Below are 26,259 nucleotides of genomic sequence, written 5' to 3' on the forward strand. Positions count from 1 at the left end.
AGAATACCAAGTTTTTTAAGCGGTCATTGCTGAAGAGGCAGTGAGAGGAAAGAGGGAAAACCCTGAGTGAGACACGTAGTGCTTGTCGATAGAGATCGAACATTTTTCACGCAAAGAAGAGATGGGTTGCAGATTTGGGGGAGGGATAATGGTCACATAAGAGAGAGAGTCCACGAGTTCGATCTTGCTCCAAATTGCATTTAATTGAATTGTGGTACTTCGGAGACGAGAAATTAAAATATCGTATTTTCGGTTTGGTAGTTGGATGGGAGAGATTTTGTTAACTGGATGAGAGAGAAAAGCGGTATCTTTTGCGGCATTTCGAGTTGATCCAAAAGCTATTGAGTTTTCGGCTTGAATCTAAGCATGATGAATATGATAAATATGCAGGAGAGATAAAGGGAACTCCTCGAGGAGCATTGGTGATTTGTTTAGCCAGTCTGTTTGTAATTTCGTTGAGAGGTATACCGGCGCTGGCTGGTATAAAGGCAATCGTTAGAGATTTCATGATGCACTTGCTGTAGCAATATTTTTTTTGTAAGAGAAACGGCTATGAAAGGATTCATGGGTAGTCGAGATAAGATGATTGTGGATTTACTGTCCCTTAAAATTACGTAATCGAGGTACTCGGTGGTGAATTTCGTAATTGCTAACCAAATAGCTAAATCTGCGACTTTGGCCCCGAGAAGAGGATTGGGCTGCCGTACTCTAACGTACTTCTGATTGTAGCGTTTGCAATCTGTATGAGGTGATCAGTTCGAGACCCTCATTGCGTGAAGCGACGTGTGTTTATTTTTTTGTAAGCATTTTTGTTAGGTATTGAAAATGACGTAAGAAAGAAATATTTGATGTGTAGTAAATATTGAGAATTGGGGAATCTGGATAAATTGGGGAATTTTTTTAGTAAAGACAGTTAATTTAATTGGGGGCGAGAGACGCTTGTTGGAGAAATTAATAATTGCATTTTTTGAGAGAGCAATAGCTATTTTCTAGTCAGTGCACCTAATTTAGAAGGTGGTGAGAGTAATTTAGAGTTTTATAATGGCCCTGTCAAACGATTTTGCTGCATAATAAATGTAAATGTCATCCGCGAATACAAGAATTTTAACTGCGGGGGGAATGTTTTTGTAAATGCCTTCAAGATTAAACATAAAAAGAAGATGGGAGAGGATTCTACCTCTCGGAAGGCTCTAGGGTTGCTGAAATTCTTTACATCGGATTTGGCACCAAGAGATGCAAATTATTGAATTAAGGTCATCATCAGACATAGCCTGAGCGATTGCGTTTCATGTGTTTTGTATATGAAGGTAGGATCTCAGTGAGCTAGTATTTTTTAATGCAAGTGTTACCTTAGTTAATACGGGGAGATTATCACTATTAAAAAAAGGGTCCGGGAAGCTTAAAAACGACAATTTCTGAAAAAAGTTCGGGGGATAGAGCAAGATCGAGTAATGATGGTAAGCGATATGGGTCTAAATGGTTAAGAGTCTTTGTGTTCTAGATAGAAATATTATTTGACAAGATCCAGTCAAGAAAAATATAAGCAGCTGAGGAGAACGAGAATAAGCCGGAGGCAGGGTGTCTCACGTTAAAATCTCCAGCGAAGATTAAATGGTTTTGAAAGGTAGAAAACAATTTGTCCAACTACTGTAGGTAAGAGATGCTATCTGGAGAATAGATATTTATGACAGTGATTAGTCTGTCATCAACTTGGATGATTAAGAGGGGGGATTATAAAGAGGGGATATTAATGGAAGTCAGTTCTTTGAAGCGGGATATGTTTTAAGATAGCTAAGAGGGTATCGCCTCTTTGTTTAAGAGGATCACTATGTTTAAGAGATATGTTCTTCTGCCACAGATTTAGTTATTTCTGCATAGGAGTGCCTTTTTTTTTAAAAAAAAAGGCAATTCTTCTAACTTTGCACAGTAGAAAATCTTGAAAGGATTTAATTTTTATTAATTTTGCAAAATTTAAAAGTGCAGGGTGGTCCCTCTGATTTGGATTATGACTTCCATTACAATTCCGGCAACATGGGTCCCGAGTGCATGAGCCCAGATGTTCGGGCATAAGGCGTCCACAAATATAGCATCTAGATGGAAATTTATAGTGTTTGTCGAAATTGTTGGAAATTTATAGCCAAAAACCCAACAATTCTTGCAGTAGGCAACACTGTCCTGAAAGATTTTTGTTTCGTAATATTAGAACCAAAGAAGAATTTTCTTCTGAGATAACTGTACCTAAGATGCTAAATAAGATTGTTGAAGACGGTTTCTCTCTGTTCAGGAACCAAGGTCCCGTAGTGGACTGATCGTTAAGACACGGTTCCCAGCAGATCACCGAAGTCAAGCATCACTGGCTGCGGTCAGTGTGCGGGTGGGTGACCACTTGGATCAGTCTGCGTAGGGCCCGAGGGTGTGCGGTATTGGTCCTCGTTAAACTGTGCTACCGTAAAGTGCTCGACATCGCGCGCAGGTCATCGGGCTGCCGAAGCGGGGGTGCCATCCCCTCAGCAGAGGATCAAAATTGTGATGGCATGTCTTCGGATCATCCTCCGCGGTGTTTCCCAGACCGTCGCCAATAGCCCATTGTGCAGCTCTAGTGCGACGTAAATTAACAACAACAACATCAAGAACCAAGAAATTTCAAGAGCGTGTACTTTGTTTTCGAGGTTAAATTCCTTACTAATGTCTGAAACTGGAGTTTCTAATGGAAAGTTTCTGAGAATGAACTTGGTTGTAACACATTCCAAAAGGCATTTAGCCGATACTGGGACTTCGAAAATATTTTTAACCTGTGAGATGTATTTCGCAGTTTCCAGGTCCGGAGATTGGATTAACAATGACCCGCTTCTTTAAAAGCTTAGGCTTTTTGTTCTTTTGGTCGGTACAGATATGACTAAGTCCAATTTAAGGCGTACAGGGGAGGTCTGGAGTATAGTACAATATTTATCTATGGCTTCGATGCTTAACTGTATGTCAGTTGCACCATTATTTTTGGCATGAACCAGGATATCTTCTACGGGCTCATTGGAGTACTACTGCTGTGGTGGATCTAAAAGGCTGGTCATTTTTAGCAGGATAGCCCCCAAAAAGTATAGAGTCAATGTAGCTAAACTGTCTCTTGGTATTCCAAAAAAAGACACTATTTATCACATTACCAGTATTCCATAGGTCCACACTTGGCACCCTTCTTGCCTGACACAACTAGCCAAACAATGCTTCTCTGAACATAACAGGAATTCCAGCAACTTCAGCGTGATCTGTTTAAAATACGATTATTTAGTTAAATTTTTAATACAAATTCCAACCAAAACAACAAAAAAACTGCCCCGACTAGGGACTTAAGATAACATCATATCCGCTTCAACGATCCATATCAAAGTCCCCGACAACCAAAATGCATTACACGGGTTTATGCCAACATTCTCCATACAAAAGTAATCTCTATATGTCTTATATAACCAAGCATACATTTAATATGCTATCAGAACCACTTACATAATAAGGGTAAAAAACCATAAAAATTACACTTACTATTGATAAGTAATTTATTTATAAATGTCCAAAATAAGCTTACAAACAAAGAAATAAATAGGTCAGAAAAGAAAGAAAACTCTTCTCATTTCTTCCAGAGCAAAGCTAAACTTTAGCTTCTGAATCACTTTATTCATACTTGTAATTTGGCATATCCGTGAGTATCATAAGCTATTAAATTTAAAGCAGAAAAACACACACATATATATACAGAAACAAAATCTTCCCTATTATCGGAGAAAAATTGTAGCTAATATGACAAATATGAGGAGAAAAAAATATCTTCAAATAGACTGTAAAAACTGTGGTGTAATAATTTGGTGTTGACAAACTCTAAAAATTGTGCGAATGCTTACTTTATTTCAAGGGCCGGGATAATCTGGCTAGTAGGGCTCATGTGCGAGAGTTCGATCCTCGCTGTCCGAAGATTCCCATGTATAAAATAGCGACTGGTGCTCGTTAAATCTGTCGGAGGCGTAAAATCCTCCAAGTTCTAATAACAAATCAATACTTCTGGGGGTACTGGATCAGATATTGATCATGCTTAAGTTAAAGTCAAAATTACGATATGCAGGTGAATGGATGGTGTGTGTCCTCCCTGTAAAACGAGACGTGACGTTTATATGTTGTCCCAGGATCATCTTCAATGATGTTTCGCAGACCATCACCAATAGCCTAATAGGCAGCTCTAGCGAGACGTAAATAAAAGTATAGTACCGTATTTTATTTCAAGTTAATGCTGAACCGAGTGCTCATATACACTTTGAAAAGTGTAGTTTAATCTTTATAACAATAATTGATAAAGCTTACATCAGATTCAGGCAAATTTTTTCCATTCATTAATTATTTTCATCAATTTTGGCATACGTTGTAAAATCATAGGACGGCAACGGTAGATTGTTTATAAATCGGGAATTCTTTCTGATGCGTTTTGGATGACAAATGAAACGTCAGCCATCTCTTCCAAATAAATTCAATTTGGATTCATCACTCCAATTCTTAGGTGCCCATGTTTAGTTGGACCTTCTTGCAGTCTTTAGTTGCCCATGTTTCGAGGCTAACGGATCAATCGGATCATCTTATTCTTTGTTAGGATGAGAGGTTTTTTATTTTTATTTTTTAAAACAGGAACCCATGCACACAATCCAGCTGCATTCAGACTACGTCTTATGGTGTGTTTACTCACGGTGAATCCATGTTTAGGAGAAATCCTCTTGCATATTTGATTAGCGCTCTTGTTCTTGTCAGCACCTGACTTTCTTCTGATTATCGCATCTTGACGTTGAGTCGTTTTTCTTGAAGCTATTGATTTTGAAAGATCGCGCACACTTTTCCCATCCTTCAACTATTTAATATGCTGTCAACAGTTGTTTTTGGAATTTCAAACTAGGTGGCTATAGCAAAATACGAAACTAATCGAAGGAAGAGTACACAAAGACGCGTTTTTCCCTGCCTTCATATTGAAGATGATAAAATAAACACCAATATTTTCACTTAGGAAAGAAAATTCTAATGCTGTAAGGATTAATCAAGTGAGTTTCGCACACGACAATGTGGCTATAAGTTAGTTGCGCATACAAAAACCCAACTGAATGATTTCCTAGCTTTATATACGGAGCATCGCATACTCTAGAACATTCTAGGAAAGTAAGAATACGTAAATATAATTTGCATATCTGCGCAAAGTTATCGAAAGTATGAAACCATTTACATACAGCTTTTATGGAAAGAAAAATAACGAAATCACCATATAAAAGTCAGGAACTGGATTTAAACCTGCATATTTTGTGTGGAATTCTTTTGCTCTAACCACTAAGCTATAAGAGAACTTTTCTGTGAGAAATTATTACACGTATTTATATTAAGTGTTAAAAAATAGATAGTGCTAGGTCCCGCAGTGGACTGATAGTTAAGACACGGTTCCCAGCAGATCACCGTAGTCAAGAATCACTGGCTGCGGTCAGTGTGCCGGTGGGTGACCACTTGGATCAGTCTGCGTAGTGACCGAGGGTGTGCGGTATTGGTCCTCCTTAAACTGCTCTACTGTAAAGTGCTCGACTTCACATGCAAGTCGTCGGGCTCTGCAGAGGATCAAAATTGTGATGGCATGTCTTCGGATTATCCTCCGGGATGTTTCCCAGACAGTCACCAATAGCCCATTGTGCAGCTCTAGTGCGACGTAAATGAACTACAACAACAACAACAAAAAGATAGTGTTAGATCGTCTCAAAACTTTTGATTTCAAGTTCTCAAATTCTCTTTTGTTGTTTGTCAAATTAAAAATTTTCAAATTTCCCCATGTAGGATGACCAAATCTACAAATTACTAATTTACATCATTAAAAAAATTTACTTGGAGAGAAAGTTAGAGCAGAAAAATATATCATTTCGAAACTTTTCCTACTTGTTATACATACGAATGTATGCCACTCACAAAAAAATTTGATACTAGATGTTTTTCTCTAGCTAAAAGCTATTAATGTGTAAAATTTAACCGTATATTACTTCAGTATGAAGGGCTAAGGGCAATCTAAAAATAAGCTTCATTTTAAAATTGTTCAGGAGAGCTCGTCTGGCAATAAAAGATCATGAATTCCATATAGACATTAAGATATCCTCCCTTATTATGATAAGATCACTTAGAAAATGAACGCATCGATACCTATCTGGAAACAATATTATGGAATAGTTTAATGTAAAATTGCTTCCTTTGAAAAATTATAGTTTAGCACCACATTGCTTCCCGTCCTACATATGTAGAGCGTCTCAGAAAGAAAAAAAATTTAATGAATATTTTTAGAACTCTAGCCTTAAATAATTTCATAATGATCAACATAGCCGTCGCATTAAATGTAAAAACAAAGCATCAAAAAACTGTAAAGTTTCTTTTTAACATAATGAACTTTTTTTAAATTTAAATATCGAGTTTTCTGCAAATATTTTTTGTAATATATTGTAAAGCTTTCAATACGAAAAAATAAGCTTTAAAAGTTTTTATTATTGACATTTTCAAATGCCTTCCCAAAAAGAATAAATAAATAAATTATATTTTGGAAACACGAAATGAGTCGTCGAACTATTTTGTAATGTTTAAATTTTTCATTTCCCGCTCATCTTTTCAATTTAAAAAACACTGATAGTAAAAGAAAGAGAAAATAGCAAAGCCAAATCCATTTTATTCATCAAACTACACTGTATTTATTTAAAATAATAAAAGCAGAATTTCTTTTCAAATATGATTACGACCTCAAAATATTTTAATCACTAAAGAAGTACTTTTTTTTCAAAGCGAGTGCATAAATGGAAAAGAATTAGCTTGTCCTTACCGATAGAAAAAAAAACTAACTACATGGATTACACAAAATCCAAATAGTGACTTCGAAAAACACGAGAAAAATTCCGGATTAACTGGATTATATTCTTTTGAATTCGATCCTTCCATCGGCCCTTCTTTTTTTATTACTTTTGCTGCCCGATTCAGCGTGAATCTGATGAAGCATGCGCAGAGGTGTCAGCGCCCCTTTCATTGGGGCGCAGCGGTCCGAAAAATAGAACAGACACAACCAGGCTGGCATGGTTGACAGCTGAGCCAGTGGAGTTGGCCCCGGTAGAGTCTATGGCCACGATGTTCTTTTACGAAGATACAACAACTGAAAACTAGATCGGGAATTGGGCATGCTACAGTTGCTATTGAAGGCGTTGATTCGCGCACTTGATTATGTTCATCTTTCATTCTTCATCGAAAAGTCACAGTGAGTGAGATAAAATTTATCTTCTCATGTCGTTTCTTTTCTTTCTTTCCTTTTATCTTTTCCTTTTTTAAATTGGCCACATGTTTGCTACAATCGTCGTCTTTACATTTTCTTTCGTGAGGATCAGTACAAATTTTATTTCATGGAAATAATATTTATATTTTAAAACTTTTTGATCTATAGCATTGTAGCTTCCCTAAAATCATATAATTTCATTCTAGTTCAGATAGTTCCAGTTTTATATAATAATATTTGACTTAATTGATTAAATCTAACCTTCAAATTGAAACATCCTAAGTATTTCAATGGTTAAAAATATCTCGAATTCAAGAGTAAAATATTATTTCAAAAATAAAAAAGTCACCATTAAATTTTTTGTGCATACATTTTTTTACATTCATATTAACTTGGATCTTCATAAAACATTTTATACATAAAATTAAGATAAATTGGTTACGATATAATCTCAAAATTGGTTATTTTTATAATTTTGGTAAGGTTTAAATTGAAAAACAAATGGTGAGTTATTTTTGAAATGTATTTTAAGCAAAATCTTTAGAATTAATATCGAGCACTTTGTCCAATTACTGGTTGTTAAGTAATGCTAATTATTGCGTTGTTGTCTTAAGTTTAAACACAGCATTTTTAAAATGTTGAATATGAAAATTCAATTATAGTATTCTAAATGGATTTTATTTCAAAAAATATGACTCATTCTCTCTTCATTAAAAATCATTCCATATATGGCAACCTATTAAAAATATAAGCCTTTTCATTTAATTTAAAATAATAAGATATCGATATTTAATTTTTAAACAAAATATTACTTTTGTTATTGTTTTCATGATTTTCAGTATGGTAATAATTTAAATAAAAATATTAAAATTTCTTAAGCAACTCCCCATTAAAATGCGTGTCTGCAATAATTTCATTAAAATAAAATTAATAAGAAATTTAATTTTTTTATTAATAAATGTTTTTATGAATAAAATCTATAATCATGATAACTCTTTACTAATGCATTAAGCTCGTAGTTTTTATATTATTCTTATATAAGTATATACGTACTAATCACTAACCTGATTAATACTGCAAAAGTCATAATTGCTATTTTAAATATATAAAATCATATTTTAAATACAATATACATAACAAATATGCTATTTATTTTTGGACAGAAAATTCTATTTAAGCAAAAATAACTAAAATGTACTCATTCTAAAACGATCTCTTTCCATGTGATTATATAAAGTTTTGCTCTAACTAAATAATTGCAAACAATTTAAATAAATTTTACTGAAATTAATAATTTTATGTTTCGAGCAAAATTTTGTTAATTCATCCGTTAAGTGTGGCACTTAGTAATTAAGTATAAATAAACTATATTAGATGCATATGCTTTTTGATTAAATTAAAAAATCTTTATTTAAATAAAAAAATATTATTTATGTGCTAAAATATTATTTTAACTGAGGTAAGTGTAGGTTTTTAGCAGAATTGGATAATTATTTTGAAAGGTAAGAGTAGCTAATTTTTTTATTTAGACTTTGAAAGAAAGTCACTGATACAACGGCTCATGCAGATGTAAGATTTGTGGCCAGATAAAATGAGCTTCAATCAATTGGTAAGATATAAATAGATATATTCTATTAGTTATAGATTTTACAAGGTTCAGGTTTTATATACATTTAACTTTGTTGGCTATTTTAATTTTATATAATTTGAATGAATCCAGATCACTATCAAAATTCCAAGCTGGACAAGTAACTATTTTCTTTATTCTTTTAAATTTAAATTGTTTTGCTGCATATGTTGTAAGATTAAGAAAGTGATATTTCCTTCGACTTTAACTTCTTCGAAACTTATTATTCTTAATGAATTGCTTTAGTTTACTTTTGAAAAAAATTATATAAGTATTTCTTTTAAAATGTATATTGTTCAATGCTTTATGTTTTTAGTTTTTTTATAATGTTTTTAGATGCATCTTTATAAATCAAAACAAAAGTTATAATTTTATTTGTAATACTCACTATAATTTCAAACGTCAAAAAACTAAAGTAAATATCTGATTTCATTGTTTAACCATATGTTTGTCAATGTTAAAAAAATGAGTGTCCCTTAATTATCAAAATCGAACATTTTCTCGAATATGTTTCAATTTTATCTGCTTGAAGACAAATATTTATAAAAATTTACGACTCAATTTCTTTAAAAATATAAGAAATATTAAAAATTAAATTTACGCAAAACTTCTTACTGCCACATACTGCAACTAGGCATTTATTGCAATATTAGATCTCCCTCAGTAAATATTTATAGATTCCTTGTCAAAAATGAAGTTAAAGAAGCATACACACTAAGGGTCGCCACTTCATATTTAAACAGAAAAAAAGCAAAATTGCTATATAAATCTGCTGAATATCTTATGAGAAAAATAGAATAAGAATCATCAAAACCAGTTTGATTGTGAGATGAGACTTGATGCTGTTTTTAGCAATCACCATTCAACTTCTATCTGTTTAATCCACTGATATAATGGTTTTTAATCTTTTAATGCCATTTTATGGCACCAAACACAACAATCATTCTATCTAATATCATTAAACCGAAAATATCAAAAACTGGTTGATTAAAACAGATATGAGTTAAATGGGGATTATAAGAAATAGATCCAAGCTTCATAAAACAATCTTACTATTCTCTTTAAAAGTGACTTCATACATTTCGACTGTATTTTTGTTTTTTCTTCACCAAAATATTTATTGACAACCCCTTATGCATCTTAATTTCTTAATCAATTTTTCAAAAATTCTACAACTACATACTAATATTAGCCATTTAAAAACACATCAATGGAATTAATTATTAAGTAACAGCTTAGGTCAAGATGAAGCAATAGCATTACAAACATTTTAAGTAAACCAAGAGCATAAGGAAACCTCTTTATTACGAAAATAATCAGTTTAATGCTATTTTACGCCTACTGAAAATATAAATACGCCTACTGAAAATAAGAAATACCTCACAAACTTGAGATTTACATCGGTAGTTTTCTCATAGATTTACTACTATAATATGTTTAAAGTTATGGAATAAGTCAGGAATGGTTATTTAGAATAACTTTCGTACAAAAAGACATATGGAAAATTTTACATAAAATTAAAATTTTTCAAAAGATTTATAATAAGGATAACGGCTTTCAGATAATTTGCTTCTTTAGTTATTTTGAAAAGTAACGAAACCATGTGTATGAAAAAAGTATCATTATAATGAATGTTTAATAATTTATAATAATTTGTTTCCTAAAATTTTAATAATAAACTATTACTTATATGCTTCGAAAAAAATAATAATCTGTAATCGTGTTATCAATTAAAAATATTTTAGCTCTTTCGAACATTAAGAATACTATTTTTATTCAAGAATAAAATATTAATATTTCAAGTTTTTCTCCTCAAAGAGCAGCATAAAATTTAAAAATAAATTTAATTACCACTTATATCCTTAATTCAAACAAATACAATTTTTATAATATTCCTACTAACAAGAATCGAAAGCTGAGAATGATTTATTAAAATTTTTATGGTCATATAGATTTTACCTGCTTGTTTTCAGAAAGCTCCGAAGCAAATTTAAATTTTCTCTCAAAAATTTTGAGGTAAATGCATATGGTCAAAATTATAAATGAAACGAAAAAAATACTTCTCGCTGTTTTTATTTTAAGCTGCATGAATGCATTTTCGCTTATAATGCGATTACAAATGAATTAAAGTCATTTCAATTACTATTTATATATAAAGTTCTACTTATTTTCTAGAATCGTAAATTCAATAGCAATAAAGTGCCAAAAATAGATCTGCAGGTAAAGAATACTTTCTAGTCTAACGGTCATAATCACTTGTTGATCACGTCTAAAGGAGCCTATTGCGGATTAATGTTTAACGGTAGAACGGAAAAGAGCTCTACTTTTCTTTCTATCAAATCGTTCTCTTTAAAGAGAGGAGGAAAGAGACTTCGTGTTACACACGCAATATGAGAGAAAAATAATAGCTTTGCGTTTTCAAAGAGAATAACAGAGGTAACAGAAATAACTTCTAGACGAATCTTAAAATGTTCTTTTTCATGTAGTTGTTTAAAAATGTTTCTATTAATCATTATTTATTTAAGTTAAATTCTCCTGTAAAAACTGTAGAATCATATTCCAAGGTGGAGGGACGAAGAATTACCAAGGTTTTTTTTCTCAAGAATATGAATAAAAATAATGTCATGTATTTACATTTGGTATTAAAATACCTCTGGGATATATACATATTTATGAAAAATCTATTAATTAATTTCATATATCACGTGCGAAACAAAAGCGTAGAATCCGTGGAAAACAGTATTTAAATTAAATTCTTCTGTAAAACATGTTGAATCGTATTTTGAGACAGAAAGACGTTGAGAAATACTTAGATCTTTTTATGTATATGAATAAATAACAGTTATACACTTAGATTAGTTATTAAAATATTTCAGGCATAGATATATTTAATTACAGAAAATGTATATTTGCTATCATGTAGGCCGAATTATAAATACTATCATTAAACCCGAGCAGCACTAAACCGTGTAATCAGTGGAAAACCATTTTTAAATTGAATTCTCCTGTAAAACTGTAAAATCACATTTTACGGTGAAGGGACCAGTAAAATTACTCAGTTTTTTTAAGAAAATGAATAAGGACCATTTCTGTTCATTTACATTAGGTACTAATATATTTCAGGCACGGATTAAAATTAGTAGAAAATATAGTAACTAATCCATGTGCCACGTGCGAAAATAAATCGGAAAACCGTATTTAAATGAAATTATACTGTTAAAAAGTATAATCGTACTGTTTAAGTTATTGGGCGATTCCACGGTGGTGGAACAATTAGAATTTTTGAAGTTTTTTATGAATATGAATAAAAATACTTTTTTGTATTTGAACTTGGTACTAAAATATTTCAGATTTACATAAATATTTACAAAAAATAAACTAATTAAATTCATACGCCACTACATTTTGAAACCATGAAATCAGCCAAGATTTTTATGAAAATTATTGTTTGAAACATTCTCAACCAACAACTTAAAGATGTATATACTCTGTTTGATTAGATAACTTAAAAATATGTTGCTTATTCTGATATTAATTTCAATTTACAAGACTATTATTTTACTTATGAATTCCCACATAAATAATTAAGTATGCAACTACCATTTTGTTCGAAATTATTTGCATAAAATTTGTCCAATTCGGGAAAGACAAATTCAACTTTTTTTAAATTGATTTTTATTCTTAAATATTAATTAGATTAGTTATAATAATATGTTAAATTTTCAACGTGATTTCTTCCTTTTGTAATCGATAATTTAGCTACTTAAAAAATTACTGATGTATAAAGACAACTCAAAAATCTTAGATAGTTAATCTTTCACATAGTATTTGCTTATTATTTTATACAGAAATATTGCTTAGAAATAAACTAATTATTAGATCGTATCAATATCTAACCTTTATCTTACTTCAAATTATTTGTCTAAAAACCACCCAAGTCAAGAAAGACAAAATTAACTTAATTATTGATGGGTTAACACCTAATTCCGAAATGATGAACAATTATTTATTTAATATTTAATTATTTTTAATAGAAATATAATCAATAAATCAAATAATTATCAGATTGCACTTACAATAAACAATTTGAAAATTTGAAAATTATTTGTTAAACTTATTTCAAATTATTTGTCTAAAAACCACCCAAGTCAAGAAAGACAAAATTTGAAAAGGTTTTGAAATTAAGCAATGAACCAATCTAAAAACATTTCATTCTAATAAGTTAAAACAATATGTTAAACTTGAATGTGTTTCCCTTTATTGTAATTAATTAACTACTTAAAAATTATAAGCAACTTAATTATTGATGGGTTAAGACCTAATTTCAAAATAATGATGAACAATTGTTCTTTCAACATTTACTTATTTTTAATAGAAATATAATCAATAAATCAAATAATTATTAGATTGTACTTATAATAAGCAATTATCCAATTTGAAAATATTTTTAAAAAAATTGCCCAATTCCAGAAAAGCAATATCAGAAAAGGCTTTCACTTATTAAATAATTCTATATTTCTGAAGAAAAAAAAACGTGAATTCGGTCAATAAATACTAACATTTACGGTATTTGAATCATTTGGCAATTTTCTCTCACGTTGTAATGGTTTATGGACAATTTTTGTTTGCAAAATTATAGTTCTAACTACCATACATTTAGTAAAATTACAACACTGGAAAGTAAATTTGAAGAAAGGAATGGTTTTCATGCTATAATCGGAAGAATCACGATAAAATTTTGAGACTGCTATCAGAGCTATCACTCATTTTACCATGTATTTGGTAAAATTATAATTTTAATGACTATACCTTTTACCAAATAAAATAGTAAAAACCTCATAATCTGTTTACTCTGCTAAAATTGCGCTTCATTTAAATTATTGATAGAAGTTAGATGACGGTTAATTAGTTCTTTTTCTAATATATTTCTGAATTATAGTAGAGAGAAAAGGGGTGTAAATGATGCTTTCAAGTTTTCTATCAAAATGTTTAAAATATACTAAAGTTTGACAGACCAAGCAACGAAGTCTGTTTCATGCATCTTTTATGGCGGTAGTAATATTTATTTATTTATTGACAAACTCATGCTTATTTTGTTTAAACACGAAAAACGACTAATCCTTGTCAATTTGAAGAGCGGGTAACACAAATTTAAGAAAAAACGTTTGAATATCCACCCAGAGTTATGGCGAGATTCGCTCTTGTTACTTCCACGTTTTAAAGCGTTTAACAAAAATTAGACATTGCACGACGAAGATGGCTTTTGCTATTTATTGCAAGTAAAAAGATAGTAATAGTTTATTTACGTCGCACTTTAGCTGCACAATGGGCAATCGGTGACAATCTGGGATCCATGAGGATGATTCGAATGCATGCCATCACAATTTTGATCCTCTGCATAGGGAATGGCTCCCTTTGGATTCCCGAAGAACTGAGAGTGAAGGTGTTGTTGTTGTTGTAGTTAATTTACGCCACACTAGAGCTGCACAATGGGCTAAATTGGCGACGGTCTGGGAAACATCCCTGAGGAGGATCCGAACACAAGCCATCACAATTTTGATCCTCTGCAGAGGGAATGGCACCCCCACTTCGGTAGCCCAAAGACCTGCACGCGAATTCGAGCCCTTTACGGGTTGAACAGTTTAACGAGGACCCATACCGCACACCCTCGGTCCCTACGCAGACTGATCCAAGTGGTCTCCCACCCGCACACTAACCGCAGCCAGTGATGCTTGACTTCGGTGATCTTCTGGGAACCGTGCCTTAACGATCAGTCCACTGCGGGAGTGAGAGTGAAGTCGAGCACGTTACAGTAGAACAGTTTAACGAGAAGCGATACAGTGCATCCTCGATCCCTACGTAGGCATAAAGCTGTCACCCACTCGCTCATTGACCACAACCAGTGATGCTTGACTACGGTGTTCTACTGGGAACCGTGTCTTTATGAATTCCAAATGTTGTGACCAAAGGGTAATATTCTTCTGTCAAACGCTCTGAAGCTTGCGTACAGCAAGTTCAATATCTTTTCTGTATTTTTCTTCAATTTGAAAAAAGTTTACAGCCCATTATTTGTATTGATTACACTAGCCTGAATATATATGCATAAATGATTTATTACTACACATATATATGCAGTCTTGAGTGCTCACTACAAAGTGTGGATTACAAGCACTTGTTCAGTCAAAGAACACTCATTACAAGCGAAAAAAGGACACTATAAAGATGCATCGAGGGTTGTGGTTGAATTCAAACCCACTACTGCCACTCTTAAAAAGCGTTAGAAGAGATAGCATAAGTTAGTGGAGGACACAGTGTGGTTAAGTTAGTGGAGGAGTGGATACTCTGGCGTGGAATTGACGGGTTCGAATCTCATCTTAATACTGGTTGTATCTTTGTGATGCCCTTCTCTATCTTGTTCTGTTTTTTTGTTCTACTTTATAAGGGTTTTAAAATCGAACTTTGTAATGAGCATACCCGCTTGCATAAGAATGAGGGATAAAATATAAATAAATGAATTCATCGGGGATTGCGAGAAGTTTTGAACCCTCTACCTCCATGCTTCCGTTTTAAAATGTTCCTACAGCCTGATACGAAACAGCTAGGTTTCTAATTTAGTTCATTTTTTTTCGGGGAACTTTATATTTAAAAACGTGTATTTTATGCAATTTAAAGCTTGATAGATATAAGCTCATAGCTTTTTTAGAAATGGAAGGAAAAAAAACTACATGACCAAAAGCAGACATTTACGAAATAAATTCGAGGTCAACAAGCTGAACATTTTTGCGTTATCTTTTCGTTAAAATTACCGAATGTTTTGGCTAAACTTCCTAATTTTACCAAATTTACTGTGTAATAATGCGTGTTTTGTATATAATAATTCTCATTTGTATCTTGAATTGTATCTTCTTTAATACAATTTTTTTTGTAAATAGGCTATCATAATAAAGATATTGAATGTTGCATAAAAATATAACATAAAACTAATTTGAAAGTAAAATACAAGATATATTTTATACTATAAAGTGCAAAAATATTATTGAATCCTTTTTATAAGTTAGAAAAAGTACTTCTGCTATAATTTTTAGAGTCTATATAAATTAGCATTGTCCACAACAGTAAATCTAATAATATACGTTGTCATGTTACGTTGTCATGTTCCTCAAAAAATACATCCAATCCCAAAAATATCTAAATTAAGTAAAAAATTTATTTATGTTATTGTCCCAAATCCGATAAAAAATATCTGAGAAGAAAATTTTGTAAATTATAATTTAAAAGTTTCTAATATTTAAACATTTATGAACATTTAAGTTAAAATTATAAAAAAAATGAGTATATTAATTTCCTTTTAATATCTGAAATGAAAATTTTGTAAACTATAACTTAAGTTAAAAATAGTTTAATTTATGAACATGCAATTTGAAGTTATAAAAATAATTTATTAGTTTCTTTTTGAGAATTAAAATTGATTTTACTATCTGATTTATTTATTTTAAACTGAACACATGCTCTTTATTATTTAAATGACATTTTGATAAAATTAGGTCGGAGCAATATTTATTTTAGCAAGATGCTTATTATATTCTTTTCTCTCAGTATTTAAATATTTTACTCACTGTCAAGAGAAAAGATTGAAAAAAAAAATTCTAGTGGAAATAAAATACTTTAAATCGGATAACCAAGAGATTGTTAGTATATATTTGGTTCAAGCTTTTAAAACGGATTATTCTAAATTTAATCGAAAGATTTTACAAAGCTCTTGATGAGAAAGAACCAAATTTTCACTTAAAAGAAAATACGTTTATTTTCATTTAGAATAAACAGGTGAGAACGATGCAGCAGAAATAATGTTTTGTCCAATCTAGGAATTAAGCCAAATTTTGAGGAAAATATATAAGGGGTTCATTTGCATTATAAAAAAAAATTAATGAAGGATGAAGATACCTGCCTACTACCGGCCGTGGTACAGATTGATCTAGGCGTGACGTCAATGCTATCTATCGATTGGTTGGGGCTCACTGTGACGTCAGTGTCGCCATTGACTGTGCAGCGTGCAGAGCGTACAGCACCTGGAACAGTTTGCCGCCACAACAATTGTTACTTTAGCTTTTCCTCCATATATTAATTACTTTTTAATTTAATTTTTTCCCCCTTCTAGCTGGATCGGCAGTGCTTTGTTAATTATATGGTATTTTCCGCGGTATTTAATTTCAGGGTGGAAGTTTATTAAAACAACAAAGGTTTTATAATTTATATATTTATTACATTTGAAACATAAATTCTGTCAATTAAATCAGTATTCAGAATAGTCAGAAATTCTTATTGGTCGGGTGGGGTCATTTTAATAAGTTAACGGTCATTTTAATAAGTTAAAAACTATTAAAATGACCGGTGTTTGATAACTTATAAATTTATTACATTTGCTGTTAAATATAAAGTTTTTTCATTAAGACGGTATTTGAAATTGTTATAAATTCTTACAGGTCAGGGAATTGTAGTCTATATAAATGTTATTTCGTCTAAGTTGTCATAATATGAGATTAGTCAGTTTAAAAAAATAAATCCTTTACATAATTTTTATTTTTGCTTTTTGGTTTCCTTAAATAATTACCTATTTATAATATGCAATTATAATTTATACATTTATTACACGTTTCGTTAAAAAGTTAATTCTGGGGATAAAGTCTGTATTCAAAATAGTCATAAATTCTTTTTATTTTGTCGGGGGATGTGGGCTATGTAACTGTAATTTATTAATAAAGCCTTATTTATAAGACCAATATAACCGCAATTTATTGCTGAAACCTAGGTTAAAGTAATTTAGTATAAGTTATTGAGAAATACGAATAGTTACCATTATAATGTACTACAAAAATGCAAATAAACATTATTATAATATACAAAAGTAATGAACAATATACAAAATAAAGTGATTTGCTTAAATTTATTAATTTAGTTTTTTAAATAATTATTTCTTTACATTTGACCTTGATAGATAAATTTGATGGTTTAAGTCAGTTTTCGAAATAATCTTATTCGTCGGATGGGCCAGAGACTAATGAGCTGGGAAAGTAACCTTTGTAAACTTTATTTAGTTTAAGTTGCTTATAAAATATGAGGAGTCAGTTTAAAAAAATAGGCTCTTCACATAAAAATATGAATGTTTTTTTGTTTATTATTTCAATAACCATCTAAGTGTAATAATATTATGGTAGATTCAAAAAAGATTTGCTTGCTGTTGTTTTTTGTATAATTTGTAGCAAGAATTTCGAGAGTATTCACGTTGAACTATGTACTAAAGTTGGAACAAATTAAAAGATACTGCTGCATTATATTCACACACACGTGGTTGAAATAGGTCTTTGTGAGTTTCAAATGTATTCTTTTTGAATAAAAAAATTTCCAACTAGTTTTGAGAAATGATCAGCTATTTCAAATGTAGATATTTGTTTTTAAAATTTAGATGATTACTATAAATTCAGCACATCATAAATTTTATATTTCTACATTATTCTGTTTTTTGCTTTCGTCTTCAACTATGCGTTCAAAATAGTAAAATTTTACTATAAATTACATGGCATTTTACAAAATATCCTACAATAAAGTGAGTACAAAAAAAACTTTTTAATGCATTAAAAAGAAATTACGTTATTTATTTTTTATTGCATGAGTTTTTCCATAGAAGTTTGAGCAAATTCAAAATGCCTTTTCATAAAATGCAAAATGCATTTCCGTTTACAAAAAATAATTGCTAATATTAATTATTACTTTTTTTAAAAAGATCTAACAATCCTTAACCTGTACAAGGTGTTCCATAACCACCTCACTAACTTAGATTTAAATAATCCTTGTTAAAAATGAAATTTAAAAACTATTGACAATGGGAGTCGTAAACTAATATTTAAACGAGGGATAAGGTAAAACTCCATCGATATCATTCAAATCACTATTGAAGAAGGTGGGGTTATAAGATTTTTAAATTGCAGAATGAAACTTGAATCTGTTTGTAACAATAATGAACTTTCAGTTTCTATAGTAATACTTTCTTTCAATATCCCCAATTTGAATGGGATTTGTCAGATTTCTATAGTTTTATTTTCGTTTTTCCTCACTTAAATATTAATTTGGGCCACTTAATAAGAGTTTTTGACTTCAGCATTTTTTACGTCATTCTTTGTAAGGTTATGATTTCTTGCTATCTCACCTTTTTCAATGGGATTCGCCAGATTTCGATGGTTTTATTTTCTTCTTTTCTTCACTTAAATATTAATTTGGGACTCTTAATAAGCATCTTTTACTTCAGCTTTTCTTACTTCATTCTTGATAAGGTTATTATTTCCTTCAATCTCACATTTTTCAATGGGATTCGTCGGATTTCAATAGTTTTATTTTCTTTTTTCCTCACTTTAATATTAGTTTGGGACTCTTAATAAGCATTTTTTACTTCAGCATTTTTTAACTTCATTCTTAATAAGGATATAAAAGTATAAAGGGTTTTCATTAAAGAACGCTGTGTCTGTTTTACTAATTGCTTCAAAAATTATTAGAGATTTAAACTATTTAAATTAAAAAAACGATTATTACTCAACTATCATTTACGATTTTTTAACCCCATACACTATTTTAAACAAAAAAGACTTTCAATCCACACTTTCAGAAATAAAACTCTCACTTTTGATGATTCACCAGTTCTTGAGCAGTATTTCATTAATTTTGAGAATCATTTTGTCACGAAATCCCGTGATTTATAACGAAACGTGATCTCTCAAATATATGACGAAAATATTTCCTCAACTCGAAACTTAGCGTAGTGCATTGTGGGAGACTATTAACTAAAATGACGAAACTAGAATGAAGGCTGGACATTCTAAGATAAAGTGGCGGCATTTATACTGGTCAAGAAGTTGGCCTCGAAACAAGTGGATCCGGGGTTCGAATCCAGCTTCGGGCAAGGGCGTAATTTATTTCGCCGTTCTATCTGTCATTGTTGTGTTGTGCCACCTGTATGGTGCTCACGATGAATTGATTATTAGAAAAGTTAGATATATTAGGCACTACGGATTTTTTTTTTGGGGGGGGAGGGGGATAGGATGACGAAAAATTTCTTTAATTTTGAGGAAAGTAACTTCTTTAAAGAAGTGACGATAGTTATTTCGTCACTTTGACGAAACATTTGATTGGAGCATTTACCAGAAATCAGTTTCATCAGAAACGAACCAAGTTTCATGATATTCGAGTATTCATTTTTTTACATTGCTTGTAAAAACCTAGAATATTTAGCGTGATTAGCGAAAAAGTAATGCAGGTAACTATAAATATTAAATTAGAATTGAATTTCGCTTGGGGAACTATGCTCGTTACTTGATATTTTCTTTCTTAAATATATGATTTGCATAATTTTGCTAGTGATCCTTAACTATTTTTAAATAATGTACTGTTTTTGAACTGTTAATAACATCTTGAATTTTCCAAGATTATAAATTTAGGGCTACATTTTTACCTTTCGTTGTATAAACATTTATAGATATTATTAATAAAATAAGCTATAGAAGATAAACTAGCTTAGCGATAGTATAAATATTATTTAAAAAACTGTATTTGAAACTTTAAATGTAGAATTATTCATTTTGTCACCACTTTATGTGATCAATATTTTAAATGAAAAAGGAATCCGAAGAAAAGGTTATAGCAAAAAGGAAGTGAAATTTCAATTGAATTTTTTGTTTTAATCCATTACATACCTGATAAACTGGGCTTTTATTATTGATAACATTAGTAATCCTTAAAAATTGCTCAGAATTCTGTAACTACATTTAAATTTAAATCTTGAAGCCCATTATGAAAAAGTTTGAAAGCGTGTTTAAAAATAGTACGGTATACTGAAAATAAAATTTGAACCGAAATGAATTAAAATTTCATTTATTTTAAGATGTAACTACATCCAATTTATTTTTGTTATGCCGAATTGAAATGGATTTACCAAAATTTTATATACTTTTTTATCCAAGGGAATCGATTAATTCTTATCAAATATGTATGAATATACATCCAAAACAATTTTCCTACGCTGCAAGAGTAATATAAAATTTAAGCTTAATATTTCATGATATATTTATGTAATATATAAAAACATATATGGAACAATTTATTTTTCTTAAACTTAATGATATTTGCTGTCATACCATAAACATAGGAGTAAGCTTAATCCCATTTTCAATAAGCAATATTAGAAAAAATCACTCTATTAATATTCAATTTAACTAGCTATTTTTGGAAACAGTGTGACATTTAATAGCTTGAAGAGATAGTTTTGAATTTCCAATACAAGTTTCTAATCTAATATTAAATTTCGACATTAAATCTATTTCGGAAAAAACATCAATAAATGAACTTAGGAAGCCCAATAAGAAATGTAGTTTATAGAAGAAAGAAACACTGCCATATGAGTAAAAAAGCAATCTTGTGAAATCATGGAAAAGTGATCATTATGTTGCTCAGAAGCAGTACAAGTTGGGGAAAGTTTAATAATAGTTTCCTTTTATGAAGACAAAGGTTCCAAACAGCAAAACAAATATTGATAAACAACTCTTTTGATCGAGTGAGATCTTTTGATCGAACTATTAAACTTATTGGAAAAAATAGAAATCAATTTATTAATTGAGAAAATTTGAGACATTTATTGATTCAAGTTCATAATATTATAAACCTATTTGAAAACCATTTGTGATCTATGATCTACGTGAAAGAGATTTTTAAGCTAAACAAAAAAATTTAAAGCTAAAAGTGTCTTTTCACTTTCATATCCCCATTATTTACACCTGTTTTTGGTGTAAAGAGTTATACACACATTCGTTTTGGTTGAAGTATCTAGTCGGTGACCTTTTTATTTTCGGCTCAAAACCCCTGTTTAAGAAAATGGACACAGTTTTAAAGGAGTATTTAAGAAAATTTATACAGCTCAAAATTCACGCCTACGAGAAGAGTCTTAGCTATTTTAGAAAATAGACAAAGCGTTTGATGTCATCATTCAAACTACACTGCAAGAAATTCCGGATCAGATAAAGGAGAAAACCATACGGCACGGTACTTTTTACCGTAAAATGCACTTTTACAGGATCATGTTGCGAAACAAAAAATCTGATATACCGCAATTACGTTAATAATTACAGTAAAATCACCGAATCACTGAAATTAAATAAATACTGCCGTAAAAATTACGGCGTAATATTTTACAGTAAAATTTTTATTTTATGGTAGAAATGTATTTAACGGATGATGCACCCAAAGTACCGGTACTTTATACTGTAGTTGGATCCGTATTTTTCTACAGTGTTTCTAATTAGTATTGTTTTTTAAGGAATTAACTAAGGAATCTAAATAACTTAGCAATATGTACAATTGTCCACTTGTATAAATCCCATAGTACATTCTTTCAATTATTTTTTTAAATGACTTTTAAGGTCTACAGTTTATTTTAAATAGTTGCCATGGGTGTAATAAATTTATAGTAGTGGCTGTAAATATACGTTAATACTTGAAAAAATTCCCTTTTTTTTTTTATAAAAACCACTATTGTTTAAAAAATGGAACTGAAGAGACCATCCGGAAAAGACACATTAGTAAAACAATCAGCCACTCTTTTTGAGCTACGTTCATTTTCCAGAAAAAGCATTTCTAGCTATGTTCATTTTCTTAAGTACGCATTCTGAGCTATGTCCAAAAATAAAAAACTGATTGACAATCTGTTCTTCTAAAGTGAGAGTGGATGAGAAAACTCGCAACGAGAGGAATCGGTTGATTTCTGTAAAACTGTCTTTGCCTGTCACCTTGTTTCTTTGCGGTGAAGAAAGAGAAAAAACACGTTTTTAGTGTCTTGTTTTGTCTTGTTTTTATAGCCGTGTTGTTTCACATTTTTTTTCGCTTGACCTCCTTTTTCACAATGTTTTTTCCTTCCTCACAGATTTTTTTTATTCAAAATGTAACATCAGATCACAGATTGAAATTTAGATATATTTAGAACTGCCTAGTGTCAATTATGAAATATTATTATTTTTATTTTATAAATTAGATTATTTTTTCCATTTATTTCCTTTATCCATTTTCTTTGAAAAGTAATTAATATGATTGAATTTGATATCATTATTTCTAAGGGTCATTATTAATAAATATTTTTCTTAAACTTTCAGCGATATAATTTTTTTAATACTAATATTAGATGTCTACTTTTAAAAAACTTGAAATTTAAATGAGATTTTGCATTGGAGGGAACTATGCAATTTTAAATAAGAAATACATAATTCTCAATTATTGTTTCGTATCATTGCTATTTCGTTGCGATTATTTTTTTTTTTTAAATTTTATAAGATACTGTAAAATTATCTAATTTTTAATCCATTATGTCAAAACTCATTATATTAGAAAGTCCCTATGGTTTAATTATTTTAAGTTTTGTTTTATAGAATTGAATATGAACAATAATTTATAACAATAATCAATTTCAGAAAATATATGTGAAGATATAGTTGAATTATAATTTTATATAAACAGCTAAGATTAATACGCTATCATTTTAAATTTAATTTCCCTGAAATTTACTGTTCCTTAAAATATTTTTCCGTGATTTTACAGAAATTTAATTTTTTATTTCTCCGCTGATCTGCTTTTCCACTTTTAATTTTTTCGTTTTTTACTTTCTCGTGTCTTTGAAATTCTATTTCTTTTTTCTCCGTTGATATATGTTCTTATGTGTTACTGAACTTTCTCTATTTTTTCGTTTTGTACTTTTCTGTGTATTTACTGAAACTTCAATTCTCATTTTAATGTGTTTCTCTGAAACTCTACATTTTCTTATTGACTAATTCTTTCATGTATCATTTTTCTCCGTCATATTCAGTTTTCTTTGGATGGTAGATGTAAAATTTAAGCATCGAAAATTTTTAAAATAGCATTGGAATTTCATGCTGAACTCATTTATATTTAAAGCAAAGTAAAGTGCTAGAATGTAAACTTTTTAAATGTAATTGTTTCAATTTTTTAAAAATTCATTAAAATGTTACCAAATTTTTTCCTTTTATGAAAACTTTTTAAATCTTAAAATTACATCTGAGATGAAAATACTTAATCTCTTTGATATTACATTAATCTTGCATAAATTATTCAGAAGTTTTTCAATTTTATACAGATTACTCAAATATTTTAAATATAAAATTATCATGATATAGCATTGTTTAATACATATAATTGATAAATATTTCACAAGATGGGTTTTTAAAATATTTTATTTTTAGGTCTAAAAATAAAATCCCTGCACATGTTTTCTTATTTTTTTATATCACCCACATTTTGTGAAACATCAACTCTACTCTTAAGTAGGCTTAATATTTCGGCCAAACTCTCCTTTATAGTTTTAACTTTAGCATAAGTCTAATCCCTAGTTTTGAAGGGTTATAAGCAAAAGCAAATTCGTAACGTATCTTCCATCATTGCACTTTGGGGCAAAATTTGCATTTAAATTACTTTTTGGTTCTGCCTTGGGTCAAGGATAGACAGGAAAATTGATAATAAGCAGTCCAACTTTTCTACCACTCTCCAAACTGAGCTATTGGGACCATATTTTCCAAATTGCGGCCATTTGTATCATTACACATGTCACTTAGTATGTGAAAATCCCATTATTCGAGACAAATTTATTCAAGCTGGTACATTGTTTTGGCCTACTGCACAAATATTTTGCAAGTTTAACTCAAAATAGGTTTTGTACTTCAAATTAAACTATACTTTTTAGAATTAATTTTTGTAATATTAAGAAGTCTCTTATTTAAATTGTTATTGTGCATAATTTGCAAATGCAAGTTTAAATTTTGTTTCCTTGACAATAAAATTTATGCACAAAATTATAATGAACTTATATAAATTAAAACTTTTTTCTTGTTTAGATTTTCACGATTATAAAGGCTAGAAATTTATTTTATTAGGATTTTGTATATTTTATTAACATTAAATATTTTACTGGACTAATGATTATTTTTACAGTTTACTTCAATTCTGCAAAAACTCAATTTTTTGTAGTTGAAATTACTTAGTTTTGAATATTTTTTAACGTTTTATTAATCTAATGTCATAATAAAATCTTGTTCAAAAATTTTAAATTTACTACTGGTCTTATATGCGCATTTTACAAAAGTATCATGCAAGAAAGAATATGACCGGGAATTAAAAATTATGAACTTTTGACACTTGTAATACGGAGAAAAAAATTCTAGTAAAATTGCCGTAATGCATGGTAGTGACATTTATGGTTAAAAAAAACATCATTCTGGTAATAAAAACCAAAATATACGGCATTTAAGCATTCATTCGGTAATTTTTCCGTCCACATGGAAACCGATTACATGAAATTCTCGTTCACGAAATTATAGTTTTTATTACCACTCATTTACTAAAAAATACTAAACTGGTAGGTAAACTTATCCGATAAATGGTTTTATGCCATGCTCTAAGGTATCATGATAAAATTGTTAAAAAACCACAATAATTAATTGCTTAATCAAACACTTAAACAATATTTTCTGAAATGTAAGTAAAACATTTCCTTGCATTTGTATTCATCTGAATGAAGACCATCAATAAGTATATATTTGATTAAAAAATTTTTTGATGTTTAATTTTTGAAGCTTTAATTAATTTGTTTCATAAAATTTATCAATTTTGCATAAATAACATCATTGCGAAGCATATTTTTTCGATTTTCATAGAGGTTTGTCATCACAAAAATTCAAAAATGCCGTACGCGAATATTAAGACTTGAAAAAAAATGTTTAGATTGCAAAATGTCCACAAAATTATATCTCTCCACAGAAAGAAATTAAAATAACGAGTTTAATAGTTTTTTCAATCCAACCAAGCTAAAAACAACTCACTATTCTTCCCTCTAATTGCTTTGACAGTTCAATAGCAATCACATCAAAATCATAACTTAGAAAGCGCTTTTAAAATCATTGAAAATGAAAAGTTTTTCTTTGATTAGATAAAATTTAATATATAATTTAAATATACTTTTTTTAGCGTAACTAAATGATATAGCTGGATATTTTTATAAAAGTTACAAAAATTTATGAAATGAGGTAACTTTTAATTTTCATGATATTAAAATGTATTTTGAAACAAATATTTTTTTAAAAACAATACATTCTAAAATTAATTTTAGGGAAATTTCGAACCCTACAAAAAAGTTTTTTTTCACTATATGTAAATGCGGTCCGCAGTAAAAATTAAGTTTTTAAATTTTCATCCCCTAGATTTTCCTAAATTGATGAATTATGTGTTATATTAT

At 29.9% G+C, this 26,259-nt stretch overlaps 1 protein-coding gene across 4 annotated transcripts in view; it reads left to right on the plus strand.

Moving 5' to 3' along the window:
• Nucleotides 1-7,078: 7,078 nt before the first annotated feature.
• The window catches only part of LOC107448943 (uncharacterized), a 121,389-nt gene continuing 102,208 nt past the window's right edge, over nucleotides 7,079-26,259 (plus strand). For 2 of the 4 annotated variants that reach the window (XM_071187895.1, XM_071187896.1), the window contains exons 1-2: nucleotides 7,079-7,285; nucleotides 8,830-8,909. The gene's annotated coding sequence lies outside the window, so the exon portion shown is untranslated. The remainder of the gene's footprint in view (nucleotides 7,286-8,829; nucleotides 8,910-26,259) is intronic. The other 2 variants (XM_016064314.3, XM_016064316.3) reach the window with 1 other exon arrangement.

Source organism: Parasteatoda tepidariorum, chromosome X1, assembly GCF_043381705.1.
Source record: "Parasteatoda tepidariorum isolate YZ-2023 chromosome X1, CAS_Ptep_4.0, whole genome shotgun sequence".
NCBI classification, from domain to species: Eukaryota; Metazoa; Arthropoda; class Arachnida; order Araneae; family Theridiidae; genus Parasteatoda; species Parasteatoda tepidariorum.